Source organism: Spinacia oleracea, chromosome 6, assembly GCF_020520425.1.
Source record: "Spinacia oleracea cultivar Varoflay chromosome 6, BTI_SOV_V1, whole genome shotgun sequence".
NCBI lineage: Eukaryota > Viridiplantae > Streptophyta > Magnoliopsida > Caryophyllales > Amaranthaceae > Spinacia > Spinacia oleracea.
The window spans coordinates 136,380,195-136,396,299 of NC_079492.1; the positions used below are offsets into that span (position 1 = coordinate 136,380,195).

The 16,105-nt window shown below is 38.0% G+C and overlaps 1 long non-coding RNA gene and 1 other non-coding gene across 6 annotated transcripts; both read right to left on the reverse strand.

Annotated features, from left to right (window-relative positions):
* Positions 1-2,549: 2,549 nt before the first annotated feature.
* Positions 2,550-7,382, reverse strand: LOC130462698 (uncharacterized). Of its 5 annotated transcripts, none has more exons than XR_008923378.1 (4): positions 6,941-7,382; positions 5,236-5,494; positions 3,804-3,852; positions 2,550-2,769 (listed from the first exon to the last, which is right to left on the reverse strand). It is a non-coding gene; the product is annotated as an uncharacterized lncRNA (long non-coding RNA). The 5 variants fall into 5 exon arrangements; XR_008923375.1 differs by having other exon boundaries at positions 3,804-3,855; XR_008923377.1 differs by having other exon boundaries at positions 3,804-3,888.
* A 5,494-nt stretch (positions 7,383-12,876) lies between these two features.
* On the reverse strand, positions 12,877-12,983 carry LOC130464471 (small nucleolar RNA R71). The gene has a single exon (XR_008924881.1). It is a non-coding gene; the product is annotated as a small nucleolar RNA R71 (small nucleolar RNA).
* Positions 12,984-16,105: the final 3,122 nt, after the last annotated feature.

The following is a 16,105-nucleotide window of genomic DNA, read 5'->3' on the forward strand; positions in this document are numbered from 1 at the left end:
GTGTCTCCTCAATTTTTATTTTTCATTATTTTCACAAAAAAGTCAAATTAGAATCCCTGCAATTTTTATTTTTTATGCAATTATTGGAAGACATTGAATAGGTGTTCTTTCGTGTTCTTGTTGTTTTACAATGTGTATAATCATGAGATTACATTATAAAAGAGATTCTCTTTATTGGGAGTGCTAGTTTATGACTTAGAGCAAGATTAATGGGATTTTGTTTTCTAACTTTCTTCACATGCCATGTTTGTATTCCACTATTATTATACTAGTTTTATATACACACAATGCGTGCGAATATAAGAAACAGATTTGTGTTATTACGTTTAAACCTGAAATAACATGTAAAATAAATAAATTATAAATGCGATGCGTGCGAATATAAGTTACATAGATTCGAACGCATATAAACATATTGATTAAAATGATAAGAATTTATTTAAGGGGTTAGATTAATTCAAATGCTTCTTTGGGCTTTTCCTATTGGATAGGTTGTCATTATATTCTCTATTTTATAAGTGTATAGGGTATTTTAGTAATTCAAGGGGACACCAAAGTGGATTTGCTAAAATAACCTCACATCTTCACTTATATAATAAAGATAATTACATTATTGCTAAGAGACTTAAGACTCGTTAAGATTCAATCAAATTTATCACTTCATCCATCAAATTTTTATTTAATACTTGTATATTAGTGTACCATTTAGGCCCTGTTTAGTTCATCTTATTTCAGGACCTTGTTACTTATTTCAGATTGAATCAGATAAGTTTAGATCAGATTATTATTATTATTATTATTATTATTATTATTATTATTATTATTATTATTATTATTATTATTATTATTATTATTATTATTATTATTATTATTATTATTATTATTATAATATAATAATAATAATAATAATAATAAAGTCAAATATTTTACAAATAATTAGTGGGAAGCTGAGATACAATCTGGGCCCCCACTTCTCTGGCTATAGCAAAGCCTATCCTGGTGAAAATATGAGCAGCAACACGAGCCCCAATGTCCTAAGTCCTAGAAAACTTCTGAATCCGCTTCAGCAACGCAACAACATCCTTATCCAGCTCCCCCAAAAAAGAGAAATAGAACGGAAGAAAGCCATAACCAATGGCCCTGCAACGTGCTTCGTACTTAACCCTCTTTCGAATAGCCGCATCAATCACAACCCGGCCCGGGACAAAGCCAGACAACCCAGATTGTGTCAAATAAGAAGATCCCGTCAAGTCAACACACACATCACAACCCGATCCCAAAAATAGAGCAACACGCCTGCTGGTCGGAGAGCTCCATCGTTCCCTCCAGATAGACCAATATCAACCTCTCTCCGCCCCGAAATCCCAAACCAATAACAAACATCAACAAGGGTATCCTGAACCACATTATGCCGATGTTTAATACCCACGATGCCAGCACATGACACCGCATGATCACCAAAGATGTCTCCTGCAAAGACCCTGGAGCAAGCAGAACATGGCGCCGTAACAGAGAACAAAGGAACCCCCAACTGGTAACACAACACACATCAGTAAGCCTTAACATTCATCGTCTGTCCCAAACCTGATATGGGGACTGCGCGGAGCCAAGCAGAGGTGTGATCTCCCTGCTGCGATTTTCACAACGCCGACTGTCGAGGAGATAAAGAGAAGGTGGATTCTGCAGATGCAGTAACCTTTGTGAAATATATATCTGCCAATTTCTTCATGAGTTTAGGGGCAGCGACCTCACTAGGGTTACTCAGAATGTCATACTCCACCGTTCTATTAAATAGAGTCAACACATCTTCAAATGCTCGACCAGGAATAACAATATCAACATCACTACAAAAAAAACGCGGCACATTGTGACGCTTTTTGGGTCAAATTGCGACGGAAAATAGTGTCGCTATTTCACATAGCGACGCTTTGGTAAAGGGTCGCAATTTTCATTGCCGCTATTTACCGACGCTTTAGAGCGTCACAATTTGCAAAAATATCGATGTATTTCGCAACCACTATTTTGGATATAAGGACTCTATAGGTAGTCGCTATTTACCGACGCTTTAGAGCGTCACAATTTGCAAAAATATCGATGTATTTCGCAGCCACTATTTAGGATATAGGAACTCTATAGGTAGTCGCAATATTTAGACTAAAAAAAGCGTAACTATTTGCACGCTTATAGACGCATTTCTCCGCCACTATCCACCATATAGCGATGCTTTTCGCACCCGAAATATATAGACTCTTATTAGAGTCCCTATCTTTACTTTCGTACGAGTTCTCCCCATTCCCTCCAAAATAAGTTAGACCCTTTGGAGCGTCACAATTTCCATCATATTATTTTTTTCATGTATATATATATCAATTAATCTAAAATCAGGAATTATCTATAAAAATTCATATTGACCATAGATAATCATAATCAAATACAAGTATTAACTTACTACGTACATTATCATAAAACAACATATATATATAACCACGTCATACTATACTTTGATTCATATATACTTAGCGATAACATAGTTAATTTAGAAGAAATGATAACAATTTATACATTAAATTAATTCGCAGAGTTTTAAAACAAAAATAACTTTCTAACTAGCATCATTTTTTCTACAAGATAGTCCAAAACTAAATAAAAACAACTTCCTGACTACGAACAAACTAATTATAGTAAACCTATCTTTATGCTAGCTTAGCTTCAAGATAACTTGTTCATCTCTTGATCTACATTTACTATTACCACTTAATCGTCAATAATCTGCAAAGAAAATTTAATATGTCAAATATATATAAAAAGCTTTATGAACATATTTTAAAATCAAGGGAAAATTAACAACAATAATCCAAACTACTAGTGGTATTCTCAAAATAATCATAACTGATAATTATTCAAAATATATAATACCAATTATTAATTGCCCCTTCCCAAAATAGTCCCCCTTTACCTATAACCTTTCAATGCGGTAACTTTAAAATAAAATTTAAGTCAACAAATTAAAGTATCCTTTTAGATGGGTATTCAAGATGAACAGAAAAAAAAAACCCAGACAAAATCCAAACCTAGGCAGAACTGATCAGAACTGATCTGATCAGAAATAATAAGAATTGATCTGATCAGAACTTTCTTGTAAGAAAAGACAATGTTTTGCACTATGGAAGGTGTGAATGATGGTTTAGATTTGGTTACTTAGGGGTTTTAGGGGTTTTTCTATGTCAGGTTCCAAATTGTTTGGTTTTACTACAATGTTAGAACTAATGGATTGGAATTATGCAATATTTTTTTGTAGATCTTATTGATCTTATTCTAAAATGAAATTATCATTAGTTGTGTTAAAATAATTTATACGACAATTCACTTTCACAGGGGGATTAGTTGCTTTGGTTTCTTACTTTCTAAAAGTCAGTGCAAAGCTTATACTACTATTTCTATTCAATTTTGTTAAGTTACTTCATAGAAGCCTACACCAGTAACACAGACAACTATATCCCACCTAATTACAGATTTTTTAGAATGGAATTAGAATGGGTTATAAGCAGATTAGCACCCTTCACACAGGCCCACAGCTATAAAGATTGTCAACAACAGAAGTATATCCTGCCTGCTGGTTAGTGAATCCCTGGTTTCATTAACTAGATGAAGATGTTAAATAGAAATGGGTAGATGTTGTCATCTTGACACTAAATGATGAACCTTTGGAACTGGGGGGAAGAGAAGCTGGATCATTAACTAGGTGAACTCAAGGAAAAATTATCCACGAGAATGGAAATATGACTAGTTATTAGTAGCATTACCTGGGGTTACTAGCTCAACAGAACCGGCAAGTTATTTTTTGATAAATGACTGCTGCAAGTTGAAAAAATGTGACTTAATTCAAAACTGCAAGTTCATTCATTACATTCAATTAATGGGAATGTAATCAGTCATTCTCAGGCGAGATTCTAATAATCTAAAGAAGTATAGAGTGTGCAAGCAGATAATGACTAGCAAGTTTACAGCGAAAAATATAGCATCAAGTTAGAAACATAAGGCCAGGAGCACGATACTGAACTGCTGGATTTATATAAGCTTGAACTAACATTTTTTTTTTAAATCTTTGTCTTCCTGGTTTTATTTCTGTCATTTTGAATCTCTAGATATTATGACCAGAAACATCTGATTATTATCAATTTTTTCTTCTGGAATTGTATGTCATTTGATGTGTATTTTGTGTCAACTTTTTTGAAGCTTACAGAGAAAGAAATCAGCAAAGCAGTAATGTCACCAGCTGGCTCATACTTCTGTATAGTGACTTGTGTCTGAGAGGAAAATTCAGACTATTTGCAACCTAATAGCAGCTTCTTTGATTTTGGTGTTATGGTTGGTATTTGTGTGTAAATGTGCATATTTTTAGAAAATTCAGATTGTTTACAAGTTGAAATTCTATTTTATTGTGACTGGAATACTGGTTAGTACTTAGTAGTTTGTGTATTTGAAGTATAACTTTTTTCATTATGGAATTTTGTTTAAATTGAATATCACTATGTGTGCATTTGGTGTTTTGGTAGTATTGAAAGCTGCTGATTTTATTTAATTTGTGGATTAAATAAAACCAGCAGCTCATTTTTTTAGAATATCCAAAGTCATTTGCGTCGCAGATTAGCTAAAACTGCGACGGAAATGACTTTTTTTTAAACATGTTGAAATATCATTTGCGTCGCAGATTAGCTAAAACTGCGACGCAAATGACTTTTTTTTAACATGCTGAAAAGTCATTTGTGTCGCACTTTAGCTAATCTGCGACGCAAATGACTTTTCAGCATGTTTTAAAAAAAGTCATTTGCGTCGCAGTTTTAGCTAATTTGCGACGCAAATGACTTTTCAGCATGTTAAAAAAAAGGTCATTTGCGTCGCAGGTTAGCTAATCTGCGACGTAAATGACTCTTATTTACATCGCCCAAAAGTGCGACGCAAATGACTTTTTTCATTTGCGTCGCAGCCAGTTGCGTCGCACATTGGTGCGACGTAAATGGGCTTAAATGACCGACGCAAATGACTGTTTTTCCACTAGTGGACACAATTGGAGGGAGTTCGAAGATCATTTTATCTCAACAAGATAGCATTAACTAAACGAGGCTTTAATGAGGCATAGTTTAACATTGCTCTGGACTTACAAATAAGGATCAAGCTAAAACTTTTATGATATGAAAAGCGAGTGAATGTATCCATCATAAGACTAGAAAATACCTATAATGTCCCTGCAGTGGCAAATCCCCTTTCTTTCATAATTTTTTAGTGAAATAAAGAATCCCTTTCAAAGAGGTTTATCTTGTTTTCGGGCCTTTGGATAAGAGGATATTACCTAACCAAGAGCTCATTCTTCCAGCAACACAAGAAAAGACAAGCAGTACGAGCGGGCAGCGAATTCGCACAGATACATATCTAGACCAACCTCTAAAGATGCTCTGACAAGAGGCCCCCGTCCAGCTCCAACGACCATCAAGACCTGCATCCAATAGAACCATGCACCATCAGCATCAGAAGTTAGCAGTTAGCACTTAGCAGCACCAGAAGTTAGCAGTTAGCGGCAATTAATGCAGTAGCATTAGCATCAACAGAAGTTAGCAGTTAGCACTTAGCAGCACCAGCAGTTAATGTAGTAGCAGTAAGCAATTTAGACACGAGGCAACAACAATTTAAGGGGAAACAAAAACAATTACAACTAAAGACTCTCGGAGTAATTTGTTTTAGGTCAAGCAGAATTTAGAGCTTACACTTAGACAGATATGTGCAAGACGAGGATGAGAAAAGTTCTTAAACCCCAAAAGATAATCATATAAAAGGCCACTGCACATCACATGAACATGTAACTTATTAGCAGCAGTTAGCAGTTAGCAGAAACAACAGTTAGCTAGCAGAATGGGTTCGACCTTTCAACCAAAACTGAAGATCACCCTAATAAGCAGAATGGGTTAGACCTAATTCAAAATGATCAGAACTTATTGAATTTTTATATAAACTACTAGACAATAGACTTGGATATACTAGGATTCAGAATAGACTACTATAAAAGTGTTATAGAATATTAATTTATTCAAATAAGTGGGTCTGTTGATTTCATACTTGCTCAACCACATGGGGGAAGGGAAAATCATGTTACCTTAAAACAAATCATCTATTAGGATAAGAACAGATTTGATGTCACCAAATTATTAGCTACTAACACTCTCTTGCCTCAAGAAACAAAGCTCTAAGGGCATGTTTAGGCAAGTCGACACAGTGTCATGACTCACGATCATAATACTAAAGCTAAGATCATAGAACAAGTACGAGATCATCATCATAGAAAACTTCACTGAAGCCTGAAGGTGTTTTCCCCTTTAGACTTTTCATATTATATTCTTGAGCGTTTTAGACTTTTCAGAGGATGTGGAATTTTCTGGCTGTATTGATTGAGCACTAATGTTGGTTTTCAGTGTAGACTAATACTATGAAAAAATCATAATCAAATATCCATCAACAAAATTCAGCTAATCTCAATAAAATCAAATGAAAAACAAGCATTAAGGTCAAACTTATATCATCAAAAACAACAAAAAAACGATAAACTAGGAAAAAAATAAAAAATAAAACATTATACTAGCAAAGAGACTACCTATTACCTAACAAACCATACAAATACCACACATAGTCCCTTTCCATTCAAGGATCAACAAAGAGCAATTGGAGCACACAAATAAGATGCGATAAATAATTGAATTTACTATGTTTTTCATCATTAGCAGCCGAAGAAGAGGAGACCAAAGATGAAAGAACAAATATCAATTAATGCGTGTAAACCAATAAAAAGTTGCAGAAAATTGAAATTGAAATTGCAGAAAACCGCCATTAACATCTCAAAATTGCAGAAAATTGAAATTGAAATCGGAGAAAGTAGATGATAGTATGATACCAGTAAGCAGAAATCGGTCTCCTCTCGAACAAATCTCAGCACAAATCGTTCTTCTCTCAAACAAATCTCAGCAAAAGTCGGGTTTTTTTCGAACAAATCCCCCAAGGCTACGAACTAAGCATAAACAAGTTGAGAAATTCAATCATTTTCGACTAAATTAGGATAATCTATGAAGAAATTTGGGAGAGAATCAAGAGCAACGAAATATCTAAGCATCTATTGATTTATTTTTTAGGGAAAACGAATTTGGGATTTTAGGGAAAACGAAGAACACTAGCTCCTGGAAAACGCATTTGGGGATTTAGAGGTTTATGTTTTGAAGTTTCAGTGAACACCGAGCAGTTGATTTTTGGGAGTGTTAGGTTGAGTCGGTTGTGTAAGGAATCTGACAATCGTGGGAGCAGGGATAAGAGAATTAGGCGGGATATTTAGGGCGAAATATTTGGCCAAATATTTGGGCGAAATTTCCTTTTGCGGTTACAAACACGTGGGTTCCAAAAAAAAATTTATTTGTAAATAGCGACGCTTTAGTACGTCGTAATATATTGCGACTCTGTACAGCGTCGCAATTTGCAAAGTTATATTCGCGCCTCAAAATATCTTGCGACTCTTTGTTACACCGTCGCAAATACTCTGTCTAAATATGTACCCTTTTTTTGTAGTGCATGCCGTAGAAGCTTTTCCTGCAAACCAAAAGACTGCAATCGAGAAGCAAGAAAAGCATAATTACGAACATCACCTGCGGAATAAACACCAAGTCCGCCAAAAGAAAAAGGTAAGGTGGCAAGTCGCCACTGCCAATCGCCAAAGCCAGGCCCCGAAGCAGTAACAATACGCTCCAAGGAAGATCGAAGAGTCTCATCGAAAGTGCGCTGAGCCGCCTCAAAAATACCAGGAGGACAAGTACGCAAAGAAAAATAGAGTTTAGAGACTCCGGTGCATGCCCTAAGTAACAATAGCTCACACTGAGGATCATCAAGCTGAACAACCTTATCCATAAGCCCAATAGTCTTGGTCACCCTCTGCATCACAAGCTCACCACTAAAAACGATATTGGAACTAGTGGGACCACCAAGAAACTTAACACCATGCAAAGGACGAGCAATATCAAGGGAAAGACTCCCACAAGCCCGCTTCGAGGGTCCTTTGTAGGCCAGAAAACCTCAGTCTTCTCCACGTTAAGATGTAACCCGAGACAAGGCCCGTCCTCCATAATCAACTGCAGAACCTTCCCCACCACTAAGGTGTCACCAATAATAGTGCCGTCATCCAAATACCATGCCTGAAGACATACATCAAAAGTGTCCCTAATTTTACAAACCAGGGGTTGTAAAACCAAAGAAAAAAAGCAGAGGACCAAGGGGATCACCCTGCTGCACCCCCTGAGACGCCCATAATGCGTGCTCCCCATAATACAATCTGTCTGGAGTAGAGTAGCAGAATTCAACCCATCGCAAAATTCCCGGACAACGAAGGCGAACTTCACATAACATGGTCGCTCGATCAACTAAGTTGAAGGCATTTTGAAAATCCACCAACAACATTGAATTTTTATTATTATTATTATTATTATTATTATTATTATTATTATTATTATTATTATTATTATTATTATTATTATTGGTATATATTTATATCATCTTTATTATTAATATTATATTATTACTATTGTTTCTTTAATAAAAAAAATGTTGTTGTCAAGATCTGAACCGATATGTCCAGATCGTAACCGATATGTCCAGATCGTAACCGATATGATCAGATCATGTTCAGGTCATAACTAATCTGTACAGATCATGTCCAAATAATAACCGATCTATACAGATCATGTCCAGATTAGAACCAATCTGTACTGGTCACGTGCATATCATAACTGATATGTACATATCATGTCCAGATCAGAACCAATCTATAAAGATCATGTCTAGAGAACTGATCTGTCCAAATCAGAACCGGTATGATTAGATCATGTCCAGATCAGAACCAATTTGTACATATCATGTTCAAATTAGAACCGATATGTCCAGATCAAAACTGATATATACATATCATGTCCAGATATCTACAGATCATGTCCAGATCATAACCGATCTATGAAAATCATGTCCATATCAGAACCGATATGTATACATGTCTAGATCTGAACTATTATGTCTAGATCAGAACCGGTATGATCGGTATGTGCAGATCTTGTCCAGATAAGAACCATCAAGTCCATATTAGAACCATTATGTCTAGAGAAGAACCGTTATGTGCATATCATGTTCAGATCAGAACCGATCTATACAACTCATGTCTAGAACAGAACTGATCTATACAGATCATGTCCAATTATGAAATGATATGTACATATCATATCAAATTTGAACCAATATGTCCAGATCTGAACCCATACGTCTAGATCAGAACCGGTATGTCCAGATAATGTCCAACTCAACCGATTCTGTCCAGATAATGTCCAAATCAGAACCGATCTATCCAGACCATTTCCAAGTCTATCTAGTATATGGAATAAGTAAATAATGACTAAATTCAAATAAATAATTTATAATAACTACTCCCTCCGTCCCAGAATACTCGTTACACTTTTCTTTTTCATCCGCCTCAGATTACTCGTTACACTTTTTTCCAACTTTTTTTAGAATTTTTTTTATTATACTTTAATAGATGCCCCTTTCTCACTTTTGCCCACCACACAAATATTTTAATTTAAACTCTCCTATATTTCAATATAAAAATATCATACATTCTCTTTCCTCTAATATTAAAATACACCACTAACTTACATCACATCTACTTTTTAATAAAATAATAATTGATAACCACACTACTACTTATCGCATTAAACTGTGTGCTCATGAGAGTGTAACAACTATTCTGGGACGGAGGGAGTATATTATAAATTTGAATAAATTTTATTTTACATGTAAATTATTTAATATTAATAATTGTAGTTTTTTTAATTTAAAACTTAATTATGAAAAATCAAATTATATCAGATTAGTTCAGATCGGAAAAAATAAGTTCAGATCAAATCAAATCAGATAAGTTCAAATCGGATCAGATCAGATAAGGAGAAATAAGGTGAACTTGTTGGGATTTAGTGCTAATCTATTAACAAAGCGAAAAGCATCCCAGATCCCGACTCTCATGCAAAAGTATGGATTAAACAAATACATACATTTGATGCGTGTACTCCCCCTTGCCTCATGAACACGAACGAGAACTCCACTGTAGTTCCTTTAAAATCGTCCACCAACACGTTCAGATCCTCCTTGATTCCGTTAGCTTAGAACTTTCACAAGGTACTTGGCTTTGGGGAATTATCAACTTTTTGAGGCACACGGAGAATTAGGGTTCTTGTGTTTTATCTAGGATTTGATCAAGTGTAGTATGGAAAACGGAGTGCTTCAGTTATTAGAATAACCCTAGGGAAAGAAATAGGCTAACCAACCAAAGCACAAAGTCAATGGTCTGCCAACACACACGCACACACACAACCCGCACGCTGCTGGGCCTTGGGTCACGCCCAAGCCAACACGTAGTGCAACGTTGCTACTGTTGCTGTGTTGATGCTTGCCCCGCTCTCGCATAGCAAGCTAGGCCATGGGCCTTAGCATTGGTGTGCCGTCGTTGCTGCTATGTTGCTGAGCCCATGGGCCTAGCGCTTCCGCGCTTGGGCTCGTGGGCTAACAACTTGGTTGTTCCCTTTTTCATCTTGCGTCTAATGCTGTACGGCTATTATTTATCGTTTAGTATCTTGACGATCCAATGTCGTACTGATATGTGCGTTTTATATATTGTTTTCACCCCCGTCCCTTAGTACTTTTATGCGTCAAATGAGCTCCTAGGAGCCATTTTAGTACTAATCTGTGTATTTTAGTGTGCCTTGAGTTTCAGGAATACTTGGTGAGAAATTGGTCTTTTTAGGCCCGTTTCTTGATGATTTAGGCCACTATAGGATCCCGAGGGAGTTCGGGACGACTTTTGTCGACTTACGGGAGCCCTAGATGTTCATGATCGAGCCCCGGAAGTTAGACTCGGTGTTGTGGACGAAGGGCGGATCACTTAGCCCTCCGCCCGGTGGATTGCCCTTCGCCCATCGGGCGAGCAAGCAGAGGATCAGTTCGTCAGAGGGCGCCCGACGGGCGGAGTTTCGCCCGGTGCCCACCGGGCGCCCAACAGAAGCAGCAGCAGCAGAAATCGCTTTTCGCCCGACGGGCGAGAGCCGCCCGACCGGGCGCGCGCAGAAGATTTCCAGAAGTCTCCCTCCGCCCGACGGGCAGACCTGCGCCCGACGGGCGGGTTACGAGCTGGTCGCCCGACCGGGCGACGACAACCTAGGAAGCGTTTTTGCGCGCGGTTTACTTAGTTTTTCCGGTTTTTCTTAATGCTTTTTGGGCTAAACTATAAATATAGCCTTTGTTAATTTAGTGAGACACCTTATGATCTTATTTTCTAGTATTAAGCACTTAGATTATTTTCCTAAACTTAGTTTTTCTCTCAAATTTAGTTCAAAACACTTAGTTTTAATTCAATAAAAATTCAAGATTTCAATTTCCTTTGCCATTCAATTAGGTATTGCTCCTTAATTTCATTCATTGTGTTGCCTTAATAATGCTTTCGATTATGTTAATCGTTTTGGTTATTGTTAATATGCTTCAGTAAATCTATTTTCTAGGGTTTGGGGATCCATGAATAATATGAAGGGACATTGAATAATTGTGATTGTTGGCATTGTAATTAATTCCTATTGATTGGTTATTATTACTATACAATTAGATTTGCGCAGGTTTAATTGTGGTAGTTTGGCAATATCAAGTTAAGATTCGAGAGATGCAATTTGATGTTTAGGCTTGTGTCAATAGGTGGAATTAGGATTAATACGTAGCGAGAGCCCGTTAATTCCAAGTCTATGATTAGTATCGATTCGAGAGAGCATGCTAGTCTAATTAATTGCTTTGTTGATTATTGTGATTGTTTATCGTCCTGGATTGTTATTTGTTGGTGAACCTATGCCCTAGATCCTTTAATTCCAGAATTCTTAATTGTTTAATTATCGTTCGTAGTCTTAGCATACAAACCAACCAATTCTTGTTTCCCAATAGTCTAGTTTAGTTGATTAATAGTAGAAAGAACACTGTTTCCCTGTGGATTCGATCCTGACTTCCCTTGCTACCTAGCTAGTGGACCTTAGGTTATTTTTTATTAGGTAATACGACTTTAGCCTGTCAAAATTTGGCGTCGTTGCCGGGGAAACGGTTCTATTTTCTGTTGTTGATTGCTTATCCTAGATTATTGTTTGTTACTACTCAAGGAACTCACGTTCCTTGAGACTGGATCTCACATTGTTTTGTTAGTCTTTGTCTATGCCCAGGACCGTAGGTACTAGTAATCTTACTCCATTCGATCCTGAGCCCGAAAGAACCTTTCGTAGACGAAGAACTTTCATTGCACAGTGTGGGAATTACTCTGATTCTGATCATAATATTGGCGATCTTTTTCCTTCAGATACAGATTCAGTTTCAGAGATCGAGATGGGTGACGAAAATCTGATACCGCCACCTACCCCACGGGTTACAGATTATTCTAAGCCAAGTCTGTCCGTGCTACCGAAGGCGATCATGCCTTCTATTGCAGCTGAGACCTTCAAGATTGAGCGTGCATTGATTAACATGATCGAGAGACGCCAGTACGGTGGGGAACCAGGTGAAGATCCGAATCTTCACATTCAGTCCTTTATCCAATATTGTTCCACCATCAAGCAAAAGGGATTGACTTCGGAGCAGACTATGGAGATACTTTTCCCGTTCTCTTTGAGTGGGAAAGCTAAACTGTGGATTAATGGGCTGAATCGGGCGGCTTTGAAAATCAATAATTGGGAATCCTTGGCTCTTGATTTTTATGTTAAATATTTTTCACCTGAGAAAACGGCTCGTCTGAGGGGTCAGATATTAGGTATCTCACAACAAGCGGATGAGAGTTTGTTCGAAGTTTGGGAGAGATTCAAGGATTTGCAAAGAGAGTGCCCGCACCATGGTTTGGAAGATTGGTTCTTGATCCAGCAGTTTTATAATGGTTTGGGCAATGAGTCTAGATGTTTGTTGGATTCAGCTGCAAGTGGGAGGTTCATGCAACTTGAGGTGCCTAGAGCTATGGAGGTGATTGAGGAGATAGCCATTCACAATGCCCAGTATGGAAATCCTAGAGGTCTATCTAACAGGGGTGGTAAGCATGATTTAAATTCTATTGAACAATTAACTGCCCAATTGACTGCTTTACATTATAAGTTTGATAATATGCAAGCGGCCAATGCTCAATCTGCCCAACCTGTTAGTGTAGCTGCTATGAGTGCCCAACCTACTACTATTTGTGAAAGTTGTGGAATGTCTGGTCATTATGCACAGGAATGTAGGAGCTCTATTGAACAATGTAATGCATTTCAATCCTACAAACAAAACAACCCATTCTCCAACTCTTACAATGAGGGCTACAAAAATAACCCTCTGCTTTCCTACAGGAGCAACAATATCCAAAACCCTCACCAAGTTCAACATCCACCACCACAACCATATCAACCCCCACACCAACAATCTTTCCAACCCCGAAACAACTACAACCAGCAGTCTAGTGGGCCACCTGGGTTCTCTAGACAACACACATCACCCCCACAACCACAACCTCAAGCCACACAGCCCGACCCTATGCTAGTAGAGATGAGAAACATGATGCTACAAATGCAAAAATCTCTAAGTGAAAAGGATGCAAAGATCAATGCTCTTACTGCTCATAACAAGATCATTGGTACACAATTGGCACAGATGGCTACAACTATTGCAGGGAGGCCACCAGGCCAACTTCCTTCACAGCCCGAAAATAGGGAGACTGCCAATGCAATTACATTGAGGAGTGGTAGGGATTATGATGGTCCTTCTATGCCGGTTGAGGTTAATTCCGGGGTGTCTGCTAGTGATCTGGTCAGTGAGGAAATCCCGAAGGTAGTTATGGGTGAAAAGGAAGCTGAAAAGGTAGTCAATGAGAATGAGGCTACAACTGAGGTTAAGAAGGGGGCGGATATTCAAGTACCACCTATTTCACTCCCCTTCCCAAACCGACAACTCAAGAATAAGCTGGACAAGCAGTTTGGCAGATTCTTGGAAGTGGTCAAAAATTTGCAGGTAACGGTTCCTTTTACTGAATTAATTTTACAGGTTCCTGCTTATACTAAATTCATGAAAGATATTTTGACCAGGAAACGTGCTTTTTGTGAGGTAGAGACTGTAGCTTTCACTGAGGAATGTAGTGCTTATTTGCAAAACAAGTCTCCACCTAAACTTAAGGACCCCGGGAGTTTTTCCATCCCATGTAACATTGGCACCGTATTTATTGATAAAGCTTTATGTGATCTAGGTGCTAGTGTGTCTGTCATGCCTTTGTCTGTCTGTACTAAACTGAATATGGGCGAGCTTAAGGTTACCAATATCACTCTACAAATGGCCGACCGTTCTGTCAAATACCCCTTAGGTGTTTTAGAGGACGTCCCTGTTAGAGTAGGTAAATTCTATATACCTGTAGACTTTGTAGTATTAGACATGCAGGAGGATTCTCAAATTCTCATAATCTTAGGTAGACCCTTCCTTCACACGGTGGGGGCGGTAATTGATGTTAAAAGTGGGAAATTGACATTGTCTGTTGGGGATGATAAGGTGACTTTTAATCTGAATAGTGCCTTAAAAAGTCCCATGCTAGAGGAGGAACAATGCTATCGCATAGATGTAGTCGATTTTATTACTCGTGATAACGTCTCCCAAGTTCTCGAAAGAGACCCTTTGGAGGCAGTGCTTTGTTGTGAGTCTTCTGCAGGTGATAGCAGTTCATGGAGTGCTGAAGTGGATGCTCTGGAGTTGGCTCTTAATGGTGGAGAATCCGAGCCGGAGAGCACCAAATTGAAGAGGTTAGTTCGGCCGGTTTGTTCTGTTAAAGAGGTAAAGAAACCCGAACTTAAGCCTCTTCCTGCTAACCTTAAGTATGCGTTTTTAGATAATGAACAACTTTGCCCTGTGATCGTCAGTACTGCACTTGATGCAGACCAGTTATCCCAACTTCTTATTGTGTTAAAAAGGCACAAAAAGGCCATTGGGTACAGTATTGATGATTTAAAGGGTATTAGCCCTGACTTTTGTATGCATAGGATACATCTAGATGAGAATCATAAACCATGCATCCAACCCCAGCATCGTTTGAACCCTGTCATGCAAGATGTTGTAAAAGCTGAAGTTATGAAATTGCTTGACGCGGGTATAGTGTATGCTGTGTCTGATTCTAAGTGGGTGAGTCCCGTTCAGGTAGTGCCTAAGAAAGGGGGGACAACTGTGGTGAGAAATGAAAAAAATGAGTTGATACCAACTAGGGTAGTCACAGGTTGGCGCATGTGCATTGATTATAGGCGTCTTAATGTTGCTACTAAAAAGGACCATTTTCCCCTTCCCTTCATTGATCAAATGTTAGAAAGGCTAGCCTGTCACAAGTTTTTCTGTTATCTGGATGGTTATTCTGGTTTCTTTCAAATTCCCATACATCCAGACGACCAGGAAAAGACCACCTTCACCTGTCCCTATGGTACCTTTGCATATCGTAGGATGCCTTTTGGTCTGTGTAATGCACCTGCTACTTTCCAACGTTGCATGATGAGTATCTTTTCTGATTTTATTGAGTCTATCATGGAAGTGTTTATGGATGATTTTAGCGTCTATGGTACTTCTTTTGATTCTTGCTTGCTAAATTTGACTAAAGTTTTGAAGAGATGTGGAGAGTGCAATTAATCTTGAACTGGGAAAAGTGTCATTTCATGGTTACTGAAGGGATGGTTTTGGGACATTTGATATCTGATAAGGGCATTCAGGTGGATCGAGCTAAGGTCCAAGTGATTGAACAATTACCCCCTCCAGTTAATGTGAAGGGTGTTAGAAGTTTTCTTGGTCATGCAGGGTTTTATCGCCGCTTTATCAAGGATTTTTCTAAAATTGTTAAACCACTTACCCAACTCCTCCTCAAGGATGCCCCGTTTGTGTTTACTGATGCTTGTCTTGAAGCCTTTGACAGGATTAAACAGGCACTGATTTCGGCTCCCATCATTCGTTCTCCCAAATGGGATCTTCCGTTTGA